At 44.2% G+C, this 15,736-nt stretch overlaps 1 protein-coding gene and 1 non-coding gene across 2 annotated transcripts in view; one reads left to right on the top strand and one right to left on the bottom strand.

The window, feature by feature from the left end:
* The window catches only part of Eefsec (eukaryotic elongation factor, selenocysteine-tRNA specific), a 210,933-nt gene that overhangs the window by 148,108 nt on the left and 47,089 nt on the right, over positions 1–15,736 (bottom strand). The gene's annotated exons all lie outside the window — the stretch shown is intronic.
* Trnak-cuu lies at positions 9,197–9,269 on the top strand. Its single transcript has one exon. It is a non-coding gene; the product is annotated as a tRNA-Lys (tRNA).

The following is a 15,736-nucleotide window of genomic DNA, read 5'->3' as shown; positions in this document are numbered from 1 at the left end:
GCTATAAATCAGAGCCTAAAATTTTATATCCAGAATAATTACATCTAGATAAAAACCAGGAGAGAATACTGTGTACTAGATTCATAGATTACCATTTCTTCCTTCTACTGGCTTCTCTACCCCAGAAACATATTCAATGCATATGAATGACTGTCACAGTCAGAGGGGAAACTACTAAGAGAGTAATCGGAAGAATAAAGCCCAGCCTGAAGCCAGAGAGCCCAGTGAGGTAATGAGTTGGATCGCCACTGTGGTGCTGGCTCTAGTTCTGATACTCAGATCCATGGTCTTTCCTGTTCAGCTCTTTGTCATCTGCTCATCTTTTTTCACAATGTCCTGATTTCCATGCTTTTTTTTTAAAGGTCTGACATTCCAGTCCTGGGGTCACTTCCCCACCTATCTCAGGGTGTCTCATCTCATGCGAGTGGCTTTCCTCTGCGCCTTGTAATTCAGTCTGGAAGTTCATTCACCCTGAGCAAAGGTGACCTCCATGGACTATGGATACAGAGGTATCCTGAGGGTGACTAGGCTGTAACGATCAGGTCCTAAGGGCATCCCCAGATGGGTTTTCTCTCAGCTGATGAAGTGCTCTTGGGACTCGAGTCTGACAGCCCTTGGCATAGCTGTGCATGTCATCAGTACAGCTTCACTTTATACAGCATGCCGATATGCCTAGGGCATGTGGCTGGGGGCGGAGACAGGGCCCAGCCTAACCAAACAGGCAAGCTCTAAACTGAAGGGGATACCCTGATATCAAACCTTGTTGTCCATAAAAGCCCATACAAGTGAGCACACTCATTCACCAGCACATCCCACATATGTGCATGCATATGCACAAGCACCCATCCCTTCAGGGACAGCACGGAAAGCTGTGCAAGTAAAGAAATAGTGAGGCTGTGGCCATTTCAGAAGAGCTACAGAGTCTGGCGAGCTACACTCTGATGAAAGAATGCATGCTACCCTAGGCCTCCTGAATCACTTAGAGACCCTTCACCTGGTAGTCATGTTCTCTCCATCTGTTGAGAGATTAGCACTAGTGACAGCGGTGACCTCACAATCAGGGAAACACCCTAACAGACGATTCTGTATGTGGGAACTGCTGTTACTCCACATCTTCCTGTGGAGATGGACCGCATCAATTTGTTCAGCTCCAGACAGCCCCAGAAAGGAGCACTATCCCTTATGAACACCCTCTGATGCAACGACATTTGAGGTCAAGACTCAGGTGAAGCCTGTAACTCTATTAAAAGAACATCTCTCTATTCTTTAGGTGCTTTAGCTGCAAAGGATGGAACACAGCTGTGTTGGAACTGCCCCCACATTAAAATGTACACACCAATATCTTCATAGTAAGTGCACAGGAGCCCTGCCGTGCAGCTCACTTCTGCAGCATGTAGCTAGCACATGCCAGGACCTGGGTTCCATCCCCAACACTGCAATCATAAAAAAAAGAAAAATAACAACAACAAGTCTACTGCTGTTCTTACCATCACTCATTTTTTTCTGCTGCCCCTGCTATTTGCCAGCAGTTGCATTCCTATAGGCAAAAGTGGGTGTTTTCACAAAGGACTTCAGACAGCGGAACAGTGCTAGGTTCCAGGAACATCTAAGTAACTAGCCAGTAACTTTTTCAAGTATCTACTATGTGTCAGACACTAAGCAAGAAAATATGCTTATCCTCATGAAGTTTACATTCTACTGATACACAAATGACAAATATTCCTACCTAGTTTTGTTTCTATATAAAGGCATGCAGACAGCAAAACCGCATGATGGGATGGGGCAGGTGCTGTGGGATGCTCTTCTAAAGAGTATGGCAGGAGGGTCCTTGGGAAAAATAGAAAGGAAGAGTGATCAAAGCTAAGGCCACTGTAGGCAAGAAGTCTCGAAGAGGACAGCAGTCATGGAAGGGAATGCTACCATGAGGAGGAGTTTAAACAGCAACAAAGAAGCAGGGCCCAATCACACGGAGCCTGGTTGGCAGCAGCAAGATATGAGTTGTGTTATTCCTAATGAGGCTTGAGGAATGACATGACCTGTATGTTTGCTGGTGTTTACTCTAATACGTAGATAATGGGGTTACTGAAGAAGAGAAGGTTGCACGGAGGCTATTTGGGACATGGGAAAGGAAGTGGCTGGACCATGAACCACTAGGAATGTGGCAGTGCATTGCTCTAGAACATGTGCCTGGAGTGAACCCACCTGCCATGTGGGCTAGCATAGGTGACAGAAAGAAACTCTAAACCTTCCTTGGCACCTCTCCTCTGGTTCATATCTCCACAGCTATGTACTTTCTGACAACAGGAAGTGGTCCTCATACACAGAACACACAGTTCCTGAGGGTTCTGAAGAGGTTGGGGGATGGCTAATCATGGTGGAAGGAAATGACTAGAAGAAAGGGAAGAATTCTTACCTTCCTCATTAGGAATTCTACCAATAATGCTAAAACCAATAAACACACTTTAAAGCATGCAACGCAGTCACCTCTGAGGCTGAGAGGGCCGCTCTGGAGTGGAATGAGGCTCTGGACGCACTTGCTCCAGGAGGCTGGACCTTTCCCTGCTCGTGCTGAGAACTAGGACAGCACCTGGTGTAATGAAAGAAGGAAGCCACAGAGGAAGCTCTGGCCCAGAGTCCACCTTCAGTCCACACCCAGGCCTCTAGAAACATACACAGGAAGTCCCAGGGATCACAGCCCATGCCAGCATAACAAAGAAGGTTCAAGAAGCTGCATACAGAGGCCATCCACTCAAAGGTACGGACCCCATGATGGAACTAGAACACTGGCCATCTGTTTATTTTAAACAACTGAAACAAAAATTGTTTTAAGTTACAGCTGGTGTCTGGGCCACTCCATCAAGCACTTAAGATACAGAGCTGATTATTTTTCTGGCAACAAGAAAGAAAGAAAAGCTGAAAGCATGGTGTCCTGTTACCAGCTGTTTCGGGGCAGTTCTTACAATCTATGTCTGCTTCAGGACCAGACCCAGCAGAGCAGTCTGAGCATGAAGCTGCTGTGATTTGCCTTTTTCCTACTTCTCTGCATTCCCATCCCCAAGGCACTTAGCTTACATGAATCACAAAGGAAGCCCTGTGAAGAGCTTCCTGAGTGCTCTCACCAAAAACTGGTAAGGCATCAAAAAGTAACCCATGTTATTACTGTATCTGCATTGCCCTCTGCCTGTTCCCTGGATGTAGACTTCAGCCTAAGTTCTCCACTGATCTGCACAGTGGACAGGGCAACCCAAGGATGTTCTTGAGCCTTGTGTGTAGAACAGGGATGAAGAAAGGTCCCTGAGAGTGTACACAGGGGATTAATAGTTCCACTCCATCAGGCACAGGCCTGAATGCCAAAAGAGCTCACCCAGTGAGATGAAAACCACTTGACCAAGTCTTGGAACCCATATCAACCTATCCCCAAGATGCTAAGGTTCCCTGCTCAGGCCAAGGCCACAATCATGCTAAAATAAAGAAGACTATGCTGAGGAAACACATTATGTACCTGGGAGGTAGGAAAAGGGAACTGGTAATGCCACTGGTTCCTAGACTCAATTCAGACACCTCCAGGTAGTCTGAAGGGCAGATAGGCAGGAAAAAGGTCCAGGTCTAGGGGACTGAGAACTAGTCTAGAGGATCAAGGAGTATGTGTGAAAGCCTGATGCAGTCACCTGACAAACTGTTGCTTCTTTCAGCTGCAAGAGGAGGAAGACAAGATGCCATCTTTGCTGTACACTAGGATAATAACTAGGACCTGCTTATATTCCAATCCCTCCTCTCCTTGAGATAAGGCCCACACAGTACCCAGAATGCAGGTGATCAACCCTGCAGGAACTTCTAGCACTGCCAAGCAACATGCCTGCAGGTTTGGTGTCAGTTCACACCCAGCCTCCTCTAACAAAGGACCACTGTGGGTATCCCAGGAGTAAAATAGACCAGTGGTCTGTAAGCAGGCTAACAAGGTCATCATAAGGCTTTGAGATCTTGTAACATCAAAACACATCAAGAGATAGACCCAGAAAGCTGGAACAGGTGTGGGCCGGTTGTCACTGGGCTGAGGCAGGTGGGAGATGGGCAGGGACACTACTGTGACAGCTTGGTGTGAATAACCATGGGCTCCAGCTCTGCTGCTCCGTAACAAATCCTTTTCCCAGAGCTGCCCTCAACTCATTTCTGCTTCCTACACTCTACAGAGCCTACACTACACTGAAGTCTGCTGGCTGCTGGTGACCATGAAGCCACTGGTAGGAGCTGAGTCTGGTGTCTGGCCAAGCTTTGATGTTCCACCATTGCACAACTTGGCCAGAGTCTCAGGCTTGTTTATTTTTTTCTGTCTAATTTCTGTGATGTTCCAACTAAACATGACAGTCTTATCAACAATCTCCAGGGAAAGGAAACAGCAGAATACTTGGTTTGTCATGAAGACTGGCAGGTCTGCGAGACCATGTGATGTGGGAGAAAAGCTTCTATTTCTGAGAGGTTTGGAACTCTAGCCAGAACATGGCCACTCCTGTTGTTTCAAAGACCCCACGCCTCAGCAGGGATCACTTATATCCCCTTCTCAGTCCCTAACATTGAAGTGGCCTGTCTCCAGAGGTACATAGGGCATCCAAACAGGTGCCATCACCTTCTCTTTATCTTCTTTGGGATATTTCTGGAAAGTTCTCTGCATAGGAAGCAAAACTGGCTGGAGATTAGAACTGGGGGAACTCTATAATCCCAATAGGAGGAGTGTAATCTTGGAAGTGGAGCAGTGACCATTAACACTTCAGGCCCTGGATTATTCTATGCTTAAAGTTAGTTCTCAAGAACGTCACAGGTTTAGTGGGGGGGGGGGGGGGCTTAGAAATACTCTTGCTATGTAGCCCTGTCTGACTCCAAATTCACCTTCCTCCCAAGGGCTAGAATTAAGGTGTATGCTACCACACATGGTTTAAACTTCCTGGTTTTAAAATGTAGTTTGGGGTGGACTTTTAGTTCTTTATAACCTAAGATCCTGACTAAAAGGATGCCTCAGCCCATGCTTTGACAAGACAACTAACTGAAGCACCATTCCTTTCATCCTTGACAGGACCTCCATGCCACGGATCCCAACACAGCACCAGGTAAACTTTGCTCACACTCTGATCAAAGTACATTCTGCTTATATTCTGATTAAGGGCCAGAGATGGTCAATGCTGTAATCACTGCCATAATCATCATAACCATCATTATTTTATACCAAATCACAGATGTTAGAAAGTTAGAAAGATGTTAGAAAGCTAGAAGCCAAACTCAGGCACTTGGAATCTGAAACCCAATGATGACCATGTCACTTCCATGAGTTCAGTCTCATCTCAAACACAGGCAGAGCAAAAAAGGAATGAACACCTTGTCCTGATATCTGAGTAACATCAATGGCCATGACCTTGAAACAAGATATACATTCATGAACCCAAAATACAAGTGAGATCCAACTGTGCCATTCATGTGCCAGCCACATGACAGGAGGCACACAGGTGAAAAGCGTGCATTTCTTGGGCTAGATGTTGGTATGGAATAAACCTAGCATTGTCATGGCCATAATGAGGAGAAAATTCATCCAGACACCAGCTACCTCCTCCACTCTTCTGCACCACCTTCAACCATGGCTTACTAGGTTTGGTGGCTTCACTATCACAGCCTCCTCCCCAGCTGCATAGGCATTTCTTCACATCTACATGCTAGGAGATACACAGATCACAACCATCAACTGCTATGCACCATCTTTGTCAAAAGAATCTTAATTATGACTGTTCAGTGACATGCAGAGAGATAGTTTCCAGTTTCCTTTTGGAAATAAAGAGATCCAGGTATAATTCCATCTCACATCATAAATATTCTAGGGCTAACTGATGGCCTTCTGAACCAGGTCACTTTCTATTTAATAAGGATCTTAACTGGTAGCTGCAAATATAGCTATTGAATGAATTTCTGCCTTGCTGATTTAAGACAAAATTTTTAATTTAGTCATCTCATTTTATATAAATCAGAAACAGAATTCTTGATCTCCTATTTTTCAACCAACTTACATTGCATTAATGATGTGTCACCAAATGATTTTTCTTGGGTCAAACTTTTTATTAGCCAATTATAATATATTATTAAAGATACATTCTAGAAATGAAACTTCAGTAAAGATTTGAAGAAAAGTTCCACAGCATAACACTGTCAAATATCAGTCATTCTGCACCAAATCACAAGTTATCTGAAGGAACAAGTTGATGCACACAGTACACCCTCTGCTGTGCTGCCACCCACTGTAAGCTGCTGTGGGCACACCTGTATGCTACACATACACACACACACACACACACAGAGAGAGAGAGAGAGAAAGAGAGAGAGAGAGAGAGAGAGAGAGAGAGAGAGAGAGAGAGAGAGAGAGAGAGAGAGAGAGAGAGAGTTTAATGATAGGGACATGTACTGAAAAACATACTGTTGTAATTATGTCACTGTGAAAACATCATAAATATTCTTACACTAAGAGGGTGTGTGTGTGTGTGTGTACACTGACTCTTATATAATCTTAAGGGACCACCATCAGGCATCAGAACTCCCTGAGTAGGACTAAAGACAAGGCTCGGCAGTTAAAAGCTCTCGCTCTTTCAGAGGACCTGGTTTAAATTCCAGGCACTGACATGGAGGCTCACAACAGGTTGTGACTCCAGTTCCATGGGATCTGATGCCCTCTTCTGGCCTCTGTCTGTGGGCACTGTACACATGTGGTACACAAACAGAACCTAAAAACAATTTTTACATCTGTGTATATAAGTGGCTTCAAAGCCATTTTAAAGTAGCTTGCAGAAAATGACACTCATGCCCTTCAACACCTATTGTCTCCGAATCAGAACAGATACCATAACATTACCTAGTAAGCTCTTGCATTCAAATCCCTCATTATCCCTTATGTCTCCAGAACAGTTCTTGATTTTTCTCTTCAGGCTGCCTGCCCATTTGAGGAGGAGAGGGGCCTCATTCCTAATTCTGGTACTTTTGAAGGGTCTCATCTCTTTTATGAACATCATCAATATAATGTTTATCTTAGAGTCAACAAACGTTTTATATTGAAAGAACTGAAGTTTTAAAAAGTAAAGCACTCCAGGATGATAGCCATACCTTTAATCTCAGCAGGCAGATCTCCCTGAGTTCAAGGCCAGGCAAGGCTACATAGTGACACTCTCTCTTACCAACCCCCCAAAACAAAAATGTTCTTAAGAATTACATTATTATGCACTGTAGTGAGGAGCTGCGGGCTGTGTTCTGGCCGCCCAGCTCCAGGCCACCGGCTAGTTTATGCCCCGAAATAACAACAAATTGTATTCTTTTAAACACAGCCTGGCCCATTAGTTCCAGTCTCTTATTAGCTAATTCTCTTGCTTTAACCCATATCTAATAATCTGAGTAACACCACAAGTGGTGTCTTACCGGGAAAGATTCAGCATGTCTGACCTGGCGGCTGGCTTCATCGCATCTCTCTCCCTGAGGAGAGGCATGGCAGTCTGACCTGGTGGCTGGCTTCATGGCGACTGGCTCAGAGAGGAGAGGCAGGGCAATCATCTGAGCCATCTACCTCACTTCCTTTTTCCTGTTCTGTCTACTCCACCAACCTAAGGGCTGGCCAAGGCAGTTTGTTTATTAGCCAATGAGAATCCTCCATCAATGCACTAGTTGAGTTTTTTCTAGCAAACATGAAAATAGATCTGAAACTACCCCTTATACAGCTTATGTGAAGAGACTTCAGCCCATGCTGAGCCTGCTGCCTGTCTTGACCCTTCACTGCAGGCACTCATACCTGATAGGCTGCCTCCCAAGAGATCTTGCCTGTGACATCTGCCAAATCTAGAATGTACTGAGCCAAGTGTCTACCTGAGGGAAGTGTCAACACTCTGAGTGCAGACAACAAAGCTGGGTCTCACGGCAGTTATGCCACCTGCCAAACCTGTCAGATCACCTGGCTTCACCTTACCACACTCATGCCAGAAACATGCCACATACTCTTGTCCCAGAAAAAGATCTGTATCCCCACAGTCAGCACATTGCCAGACCCAAGTTAGGTTAATTGTCAGGAATGCAGACCAGAAGAGACATTCCCAGACCACATGGCCAGTTCCACATGCAGTAGCTGCACATTTTAGGCCTGGGCTCCTGATGGAGTAGGGTAATCTGTCTATGTGTTACTTTCATTCATTAATAAAGAAACTGCCTTGGCCCTTTGATAGGACAGAAAATTAGGTAGGCGGAGTAGACAGAACAGAATGCTGGGAAGAAGGGAAGTGAGGCAGACGCCTCAGGCAGATGCCATGCTTCTCCGACCTGAGACGGATGTAGGCTAGAATCTTTCCAGGTAAGCCACCACCTCGTGGTGCTATACATATTAGAAATGGGTTAATCAAGATATGAGAATTAGCCAGTAAGAGGCTAGAGATAATTGGCCAAGCAGTGTTTAAAAGAATACAATTTGTGTGTTGTTATTTAGGGTGTAAAGCTAGCCATGCAGGAGTCAGGAGGGACAAAAAAGCAGGCCTGCTCGCCTCCTCACTACAGGCTCCAGCATCTTTCCCTACTGGCCAACTCAAACAGTAGGAGCAAGTAGCAAATTTGCTGCAGGTCAGTGACAGTCTATCAGAGTTCCTCTCTATCCAGGAAACCAAAGGTAGGGCAGGTGCTCTGGGGGATGGGCAGCCCAGCCATCACTGCATCAGCCTGAGCACTATACCGCATGTTACTCCTGTTTTCTTTTCCCATGGTGGCTGTGGCTCAATGTGCAAGTCCACAGAAAAATATGAACTCTGACTTCACCTTCTTAGAATAGAAGCCATACCTCCAGTCGTACCACTACTCATGTGGCAAGCCATGCCTAATAGCATAAAAGGCCAACACCACAATGGCAGGCTTTCCTAGTATTAACAGAGCATTTACCCTCTGAATATAACTGTTCTGCCCACTCCAACCTTCCCATTACCCTAATATTTATACTACTTTGCAAATGACTAAGCCATGCCCAGGCTCATATCAGAAGCAACAAAGCTGTGAGACCACCATACTCTGGCTTCCCTACTATTCCTCTCAGCCATTTGATACTTATAAAACTGGTCTGGCAGACAGGTGGATCCTTTGGCTTTTGCTGCTCAGTTCTGTAGAGAGGAGCAGTGGGCCGCTTCCCACCGCCTGGCTCTCAGCTGCCCGGCTAGCTCAGTCGGTAGAGCATGAGACTCTTAATCTCAGGGTCGTGGGTTCGAGCCCCACGTTGGGCGCCATTCTGTAGAGAGGAGCTGCGGGCCGCTTCCCGCCGCCTGGCTCTCAGCTGCCTGGTTAGCTTATGCCCCGAAATAACAACACACAAACTGTATTCATTTAAACACTGCCTGGCCCATTAATTCCAGCCCCTTACTCACATCTTGATTAACCCATATCTAATAATCTGTATAGCACCACAAAGTGGTACCTTACTGGGAAGATTCTAGAGTACGTCCATCTTGGGCCGGAGCTTCATCACATCTGACTCAGAGAGGAGAAGTATGGCATCTGTTTGAGGCATCTGTCTCACTTCGGAGAGGTGTGGCATCTGACTGAGCCATCTACCTCACTTCCTTCTTCCTGTTCTGTCTACTCCACCCACATAAAGGCTGGCCTATTAAATGGGCCAAGGCAGTTTTTTTATTAATGAATGAAATCAACACAAACAGAAGATTCTCCCACATCAGCTCAGGAAGAATTAAAAAATAAAACAAAATGAAAAGAATGCCAGTCTAGCCAGCTGGCTTGATGCCTGAACGTGTGACCCTGGCAGCATTCTATAATACCAAATATTTAACAGGCAGCAGCCTATACTTCTTCTGCTCCAGGGAAAGCATGCAGTAATTTGTTTGCTTTGGTGCTATTATTCCCCTACCCCACCCCATCCTCCAAAATGTTACTAGGAAACCAAAAGGAACCCTAAACTCCATGTTGCTGGTTTCTGGAATCTGCTCTGTGTCACAACTATGCCAGGCACACACTAAGAACCCTCTCCATAGTCCTTAAGGTTGGAGCTCATGAATTTCATTGTCCAAACAGGAACTAAGGTCCCCACAGGCAAAGGGTGGGGCTAGAGTTGAGCCTGGACTGAACTAGCCTGGAATTCAGTTGTCCTTTCTAGCAAAGTAACCCTGAGTTGCAGGCATACATGTGCTGCCCTGTGTGGACCTAGAAACCTCAATATCAGAATGTGTCCCCACTGCTCCAGGCTACTTTTCTATGAGCCCTCCTTCCCTCCTCACTGGGGACACTTATGCACTACCAGGAGCTTCCAGACCATCACCCTCTCCATTGATGATCCCTACATCCTACCACTCTCTCTGCTGAACAATCAGCCTGTCCTCTCTCACTACAGCCACTGTCCTGTGGCACAGACCTCAGCATTTCTTTCCTAGCTTCTCTAGTCTTGCTATCCCACCATCCACAGACCTCTACAGGATGGTTTTCTACAGCATAGAAAGGTCCTAGTCGCAACTATCAGTGGCCTACTACTGCTTAAAACAGTCTCCCAGGTAGGGGATGTCAAGTCATACAATGATCTGACATTATAGTGTGAGAAAATTATTAACATTTTGGTCTCCTTCAAATTTTCAAAAAACAATGAGCAAGTCCAACTGGGAGCATAATTTGCTTAACTCTGTAAACTCCTCTAAGTTTTCTTTACAACAAACCAAAACATGGAGCAAGCTCACAGCCCATGGCAGGCTGGAGTCTGACAACTGTTTGCTTTCAGGGCACTCCAAACATAGACACAGGGCTCCTACACGCAAAGGATATTGGTTTTCTCCTTGCTCAGAGACATTTCCTTACAATGACCTAAAATTTTTAAATTGTATTATAAAAATATATTAACTCAGAACATATGTGGCTTCAAGCTGAGAACAGTGATAATACAGGTGGTTCTAAAATGACCACAATCAAGAAAGACTGTCTTTTTCTCTTCTCGTCGTCGTCGTCTTCTTCTTCTTCTTTGTTTTTTTTGTTTTTGTTTTTGTTTTTGTTTTTGTTTTTGTTTTTGTTTTTCAAGACAGGGTTTCTCTATGTAACAGCCCTAGTTGTCCTGGAATTCACTTTGTAGACCATTGCTGGCCTTGAACTCACAGAGATCTGCCTAACTCTGCCTTCTGAGATGCTGGGATTAAAGGCATGTGCCACAACTGCCCATTGAGAAAGACATTATTGACTACCCAAATGTAGCTCTCTGATGCTGGCCACACCAGGTCTCCAAGCTTCTGCATTCCCTTTCCGCCTTCACGGTCTGCTCAGATATGCAGACCCCAGTGTCTCTGCCAATGTCCTACCTAAACCAGGTCTCCAAGATAAGTTTGGAAAAAAAGAAATTCAAATGCCACGTTCCACCCAATATGCTTTCCAAACATCAGCTATCTGCTTCTTCCCAGCCCCAGAGCCCCAGAATGTCAGAGGAAAGTCTGGTCCACATGGAGATAATCACTTCAAGGAAGCCCTCTTGGGGTAATTCAGACAGCACCCTGACTCGGCACAAACCCTTCATTGACTGTGTGACTCCCCCAGACTGTTTGCCAATATAACCTATTGACAGAAGCCCACCTTTTCCAATACTGTGGGCCTCTGGTGTACTGTATTTGGCTGACGGACAGGTAGAAGGGAACAAAGTTCAGAGGTTACCATACAGTGAAGTTAGCACCAGTAGTCCAAGGGTGCTGAGGGGATCAGAGAGGTTATAGGTCCAACTATGCCCAAGGACACAGTGGAGGCTCTGTGAGAAGCTCTAGGCCATGTATTGTGTGAGTTACTCTACTGCAAGTAACTCTCTCACTGAGATCCTAAACCAACTACCTGTAGTTTCCTTTGTCAAGTTCCTGGGACAAAAAGTCTTGACTAGGGACAAGAACCTGTCATCTGTCAAAGGAAAGAGATACAGGAAGACAAATGGACAGGCAATCTTACCCATAGCTTGGCACCAGCTAGCACTGACATTCAGGGAGCCAACCAGAGGGGAATGGCAACTAGATGACCATGGAAATCCTCCTAGTACCTTTCAGTCCACCCTGGTCGGCTTTGATTAGTGACCTCCGAGTGTAAACTCCTAATAACGTGGAGAAAAGGCTTCAGTAGTAGCACCTACAGGTCACCTTCGAACACAATGTGCAATTCAACACTATTGAGAACCAGCAAACCTCACCTGATCAAACTGTGAGGAAAGCCATGATATGCTGATCCCACCCTCGCAAGTCAACAAGTGGTCCCAAACCACCTCAGCTCGTTTCTCTTTAAACACTAAATTCACCTTACATCTTTAGTAGTGACCCATTATTAGACTATATTGTAAAGTCCTCACAAGGATATTATTTCAACTTGAAAAAGGAAGACTGAGGCAGGTTCCAAAAAGGTTGGCACATTGAGTTATCCTTCTCCTACGCTGCACTGTTAGTAACTGACTGTAAAGAGAATGGTCTACAAAGACATTTAGCTATAATGCCTCAAGGAACTCCTTAGCAAAACTAAGCCCCTAGGTTAGTTCTGGGCCAATCTCTCTTTCAGGCCAGATCTGTGGGATAAAGACTCTGGACAGATAAGTTAGGGCAAAAAGGATAAAGAATAAGCTCTAGAAAGGCAAGAGTTTTCATAAAAAATGGAAGCATATGCTTAGCCTTCTCAGGCATTTGTGGGTATGGGAGAAGCTGAAGACAACTTAATGGTCTAATAAAATGTTTACAGGGCAAAGGATTCTTGCAGACAAGTACTGCCTGGGACCAGCAGTCCATCTGCTAAGGACTGAGGCTCTTTCTTTAAGCAGATTTCACTGCAACAGAATTGACTCTGCTATAGAAAGACCTTCTATCCTGGTGGCTTGGGAGCCCCTCCTTGCTCTATCAATCTAGCTCCCTACTGCCCTGTTGCTCCCCTCCCCTAGCCTGCTTAGAGGTACCAAAAAAGGGTTTTCCATGTCCCATGTCTGTCTTCTCTGTATTAAAGCTTTCAGAAGGAAGTCCTTTGCCTTGAGCTCAGCACAGAATCTGTCTGGCCTAGAGGAGAGGCCTATCAATTTTCAGGTAAACAGATGGGTGAGAAAACAAATAAATGGCCTAGCAAGGGACAAATCAGTGACAGAAAGGTCTCTATCTCATCTTGATCAACTTCAGTGGACACATCTTAAAGCATCCACTTTAGTTCAAACTGTACAGAATCTGTAGAAATTAACAAGTGATGTGGGGTTCCCCTATGTATACAATGAACGTGTTTTATTACCATTGGTTAATAAAGAAGCTGCTTCAGCCTATGGCAGGGCAGAATATAGCCATGCTGGAAGAATACAGAGAAAGAGTAGGTAGAGTCAAAGAGATACCATGTAGCTGCCGAAGGAGAGCACACCGAAACCTCACCGGTAGGCCACAGCTTCATAACAATACACAGATTAATAGAAATGGGTTAATTTAAGATGTAAGTGTTAGTTAATAAGAAGCATAAGCTAGGAGGCCAAACAGTGTTGTAATTAATATAGTTTTTGTGTGACTATTTGGGTCTGCATAGCTGGGAAGGAACAAGCAGTCTCCATTTACAAATGGTACCAAAGAGGACAAACTACTGATGTGGGATTCACATCTGTATGCTGTGAGTACCACTGGTTAATGAAGAAGCTGCTTTGGGCCTATTGCAGTGCAGAATAGGGCAAGGCAGGAATTCCAAGCAGACAGAGGAGGAAAGATAAGGCAGAGTCAAAGAGAAGCCACAGAGCCACTGCAGGAGACAGATACCAGACACAGGACTGAACCTTACTAGGTAGGCCACAACCACACAGTGATACACAGATTAATAGAAATGGGTTAATTTAAGATATAAGAGCTAGCTAGAAAGATGCATAAGCTAATAGGCCAAGCAGTGTTTTAATTAATACAGTTTCTGTGTGGTTATGTTGGTTCTGGGTGGCCGGCAATGAACAAGCAGCCTCTGCCTACAAACTATATCCATATAAAACCTAAGAGAGCATGGGAAGAAATTCTAGATGCAAAAGAACACGGTTAAGCATGGATTCTTGGTAGTATTTTCTCGAGTGGGTTCTGTTTGTTAGAGGCAAGCAGAAGCGAAATTCCTTAAGAGAAGACTTCCTGATTCAGGGTTAGCAGCAAAATCTGCGTGGCTCCTTTAAGAGCCTGTTTCCTGGCTTGTGCTGGTCTTTTCAATAGGTCCTGCAAAGGGGGTTTGCAAGCAGAGTGCTACAAGTTGTTTAATGGTGATACAGACCGACTGCATCCCTGGAGCTGGGGTAATGAGCATGGTTCAAAGAACTGTCAGTGAACATACCTCCGCCATGTTAGATTGCAAGGACCAAAAGGAAAAGCAGCCTTAGTCCTAGCCAGCTTATTATTTTTAAGAAGTGCTCCTGGTCAAAAAAGGATTTCAGATACACAATAGGACAGATTCAGACATAAAAGACCTCTAAACAAGACACGGTGTACTTAAAAAATGTATGTATGCTTGGAAAAGAATACAGACAGTTATAGAACAGTAAAAGTAATATAAAAAAGTACAGACAGTCATATATTAAAGAAGATAAAATAAATATTAAAAAGAAATAGAGGAAAAAGCCATGTAAAGATGAAATATATACAAAGAGTCTAGATTATGCATATTATTGCGTTTTCTTTGAATTTTTTGACTGCAGAGAAACATTTGATTCTAGTGGCTGCTAAGCTAAACCAACATACATATTTTAAAAGTATCTTGACTTCAAAATTTGAGTCAAATTTTACTTTGGAAAAGAGGTTTTACTTTTGTTTCCACAGAGGATGAGAACCTGTGAATTCCTTCCAGGCTAATGTGGTTTGATGGGACAAGACCCTCCTGAAAGGTCTTTGTGAACCCCTAAAAGTACTTCCTGCAACAAACTGAGGAAGCAGTTTGGAGAAAACTACGCCCATATTCCCAAACTTTCTAAAAACAAAAAAAGGGGGGGGGATATAACATAAAGATGAATACTTTGCATTGGTATAGAAGTTGGTTTATTGATACAAATTTAAGGTCAGTTTTGGTATGTGTTCATTTCTACTCCTGTTTAAGGTACTGTGTTTATACAGCGCATTTAAAAATGTAATATATAATTAAAAATTACAGACTAATAGTCACTTATAATAATCAAATTTATAGTCATCTTAGTTAGGTTTTCTAGATATACAGAGATGTATTTCATTTAAATAGATAATCTTCAACACTTCAAGACCTACAGAATATGTCATTTAAAATATTTTAAGAACTTAGACTTTTCTAAACAGTGTGACATGTCTGCTTCTGGCAGCACCAATAACTTCAGAGAGTTTGATGGGCATTGAGGAAACTCATTAAATTTGCCTTCAATGTGACAAAACTAGCCATCTGGGCAAGAAACTGCTCTTGCCTGAACTGCTTTATTACTGTATGCTGTATGAACTGGACATGCAGAACCCACAGAAAAGTGACTGTTGAACTTTCCAAAAGATGGGATGGTCCTTCAGGGTTCCTGCTTCACAGAAGAAACTACCAGACATTCTGCAGGACAGAGAAGAAAGCAACTGATGAACTTTGCCATTACAAGGCAGAACAGATCTTCAAATTTCCTGCTTCATAGAAAAGTCTGCTGGATACTATGGGCCTGCAGGCTGAAGATGAATGCCCCAATGTTACAGGAGAATTTTGGGTGACTGTCCAGGCAGCGAGATATCTCTGTCATCTAGAACATTAGAAGTTG

Source organism: Arvicola amphibius, chromosome 2 (assembly GCF_903992535.2).
Source record: "Arvicola amphibius chromosome 2, mArvAmp1.2, whole genome shotgun sequence".
Taxonomy (NCBI): domain Eukaryota; kingdom Metazoa; phylum Chordata; class Mammalia; order Rodentia; family Cricetidae; genus Arvicola; species Arvicola amphibius.
Note: the sequence above shows the minus strand (reverse complement) of the source record. Positions and strands in the feature narration are given on the sequence as shown.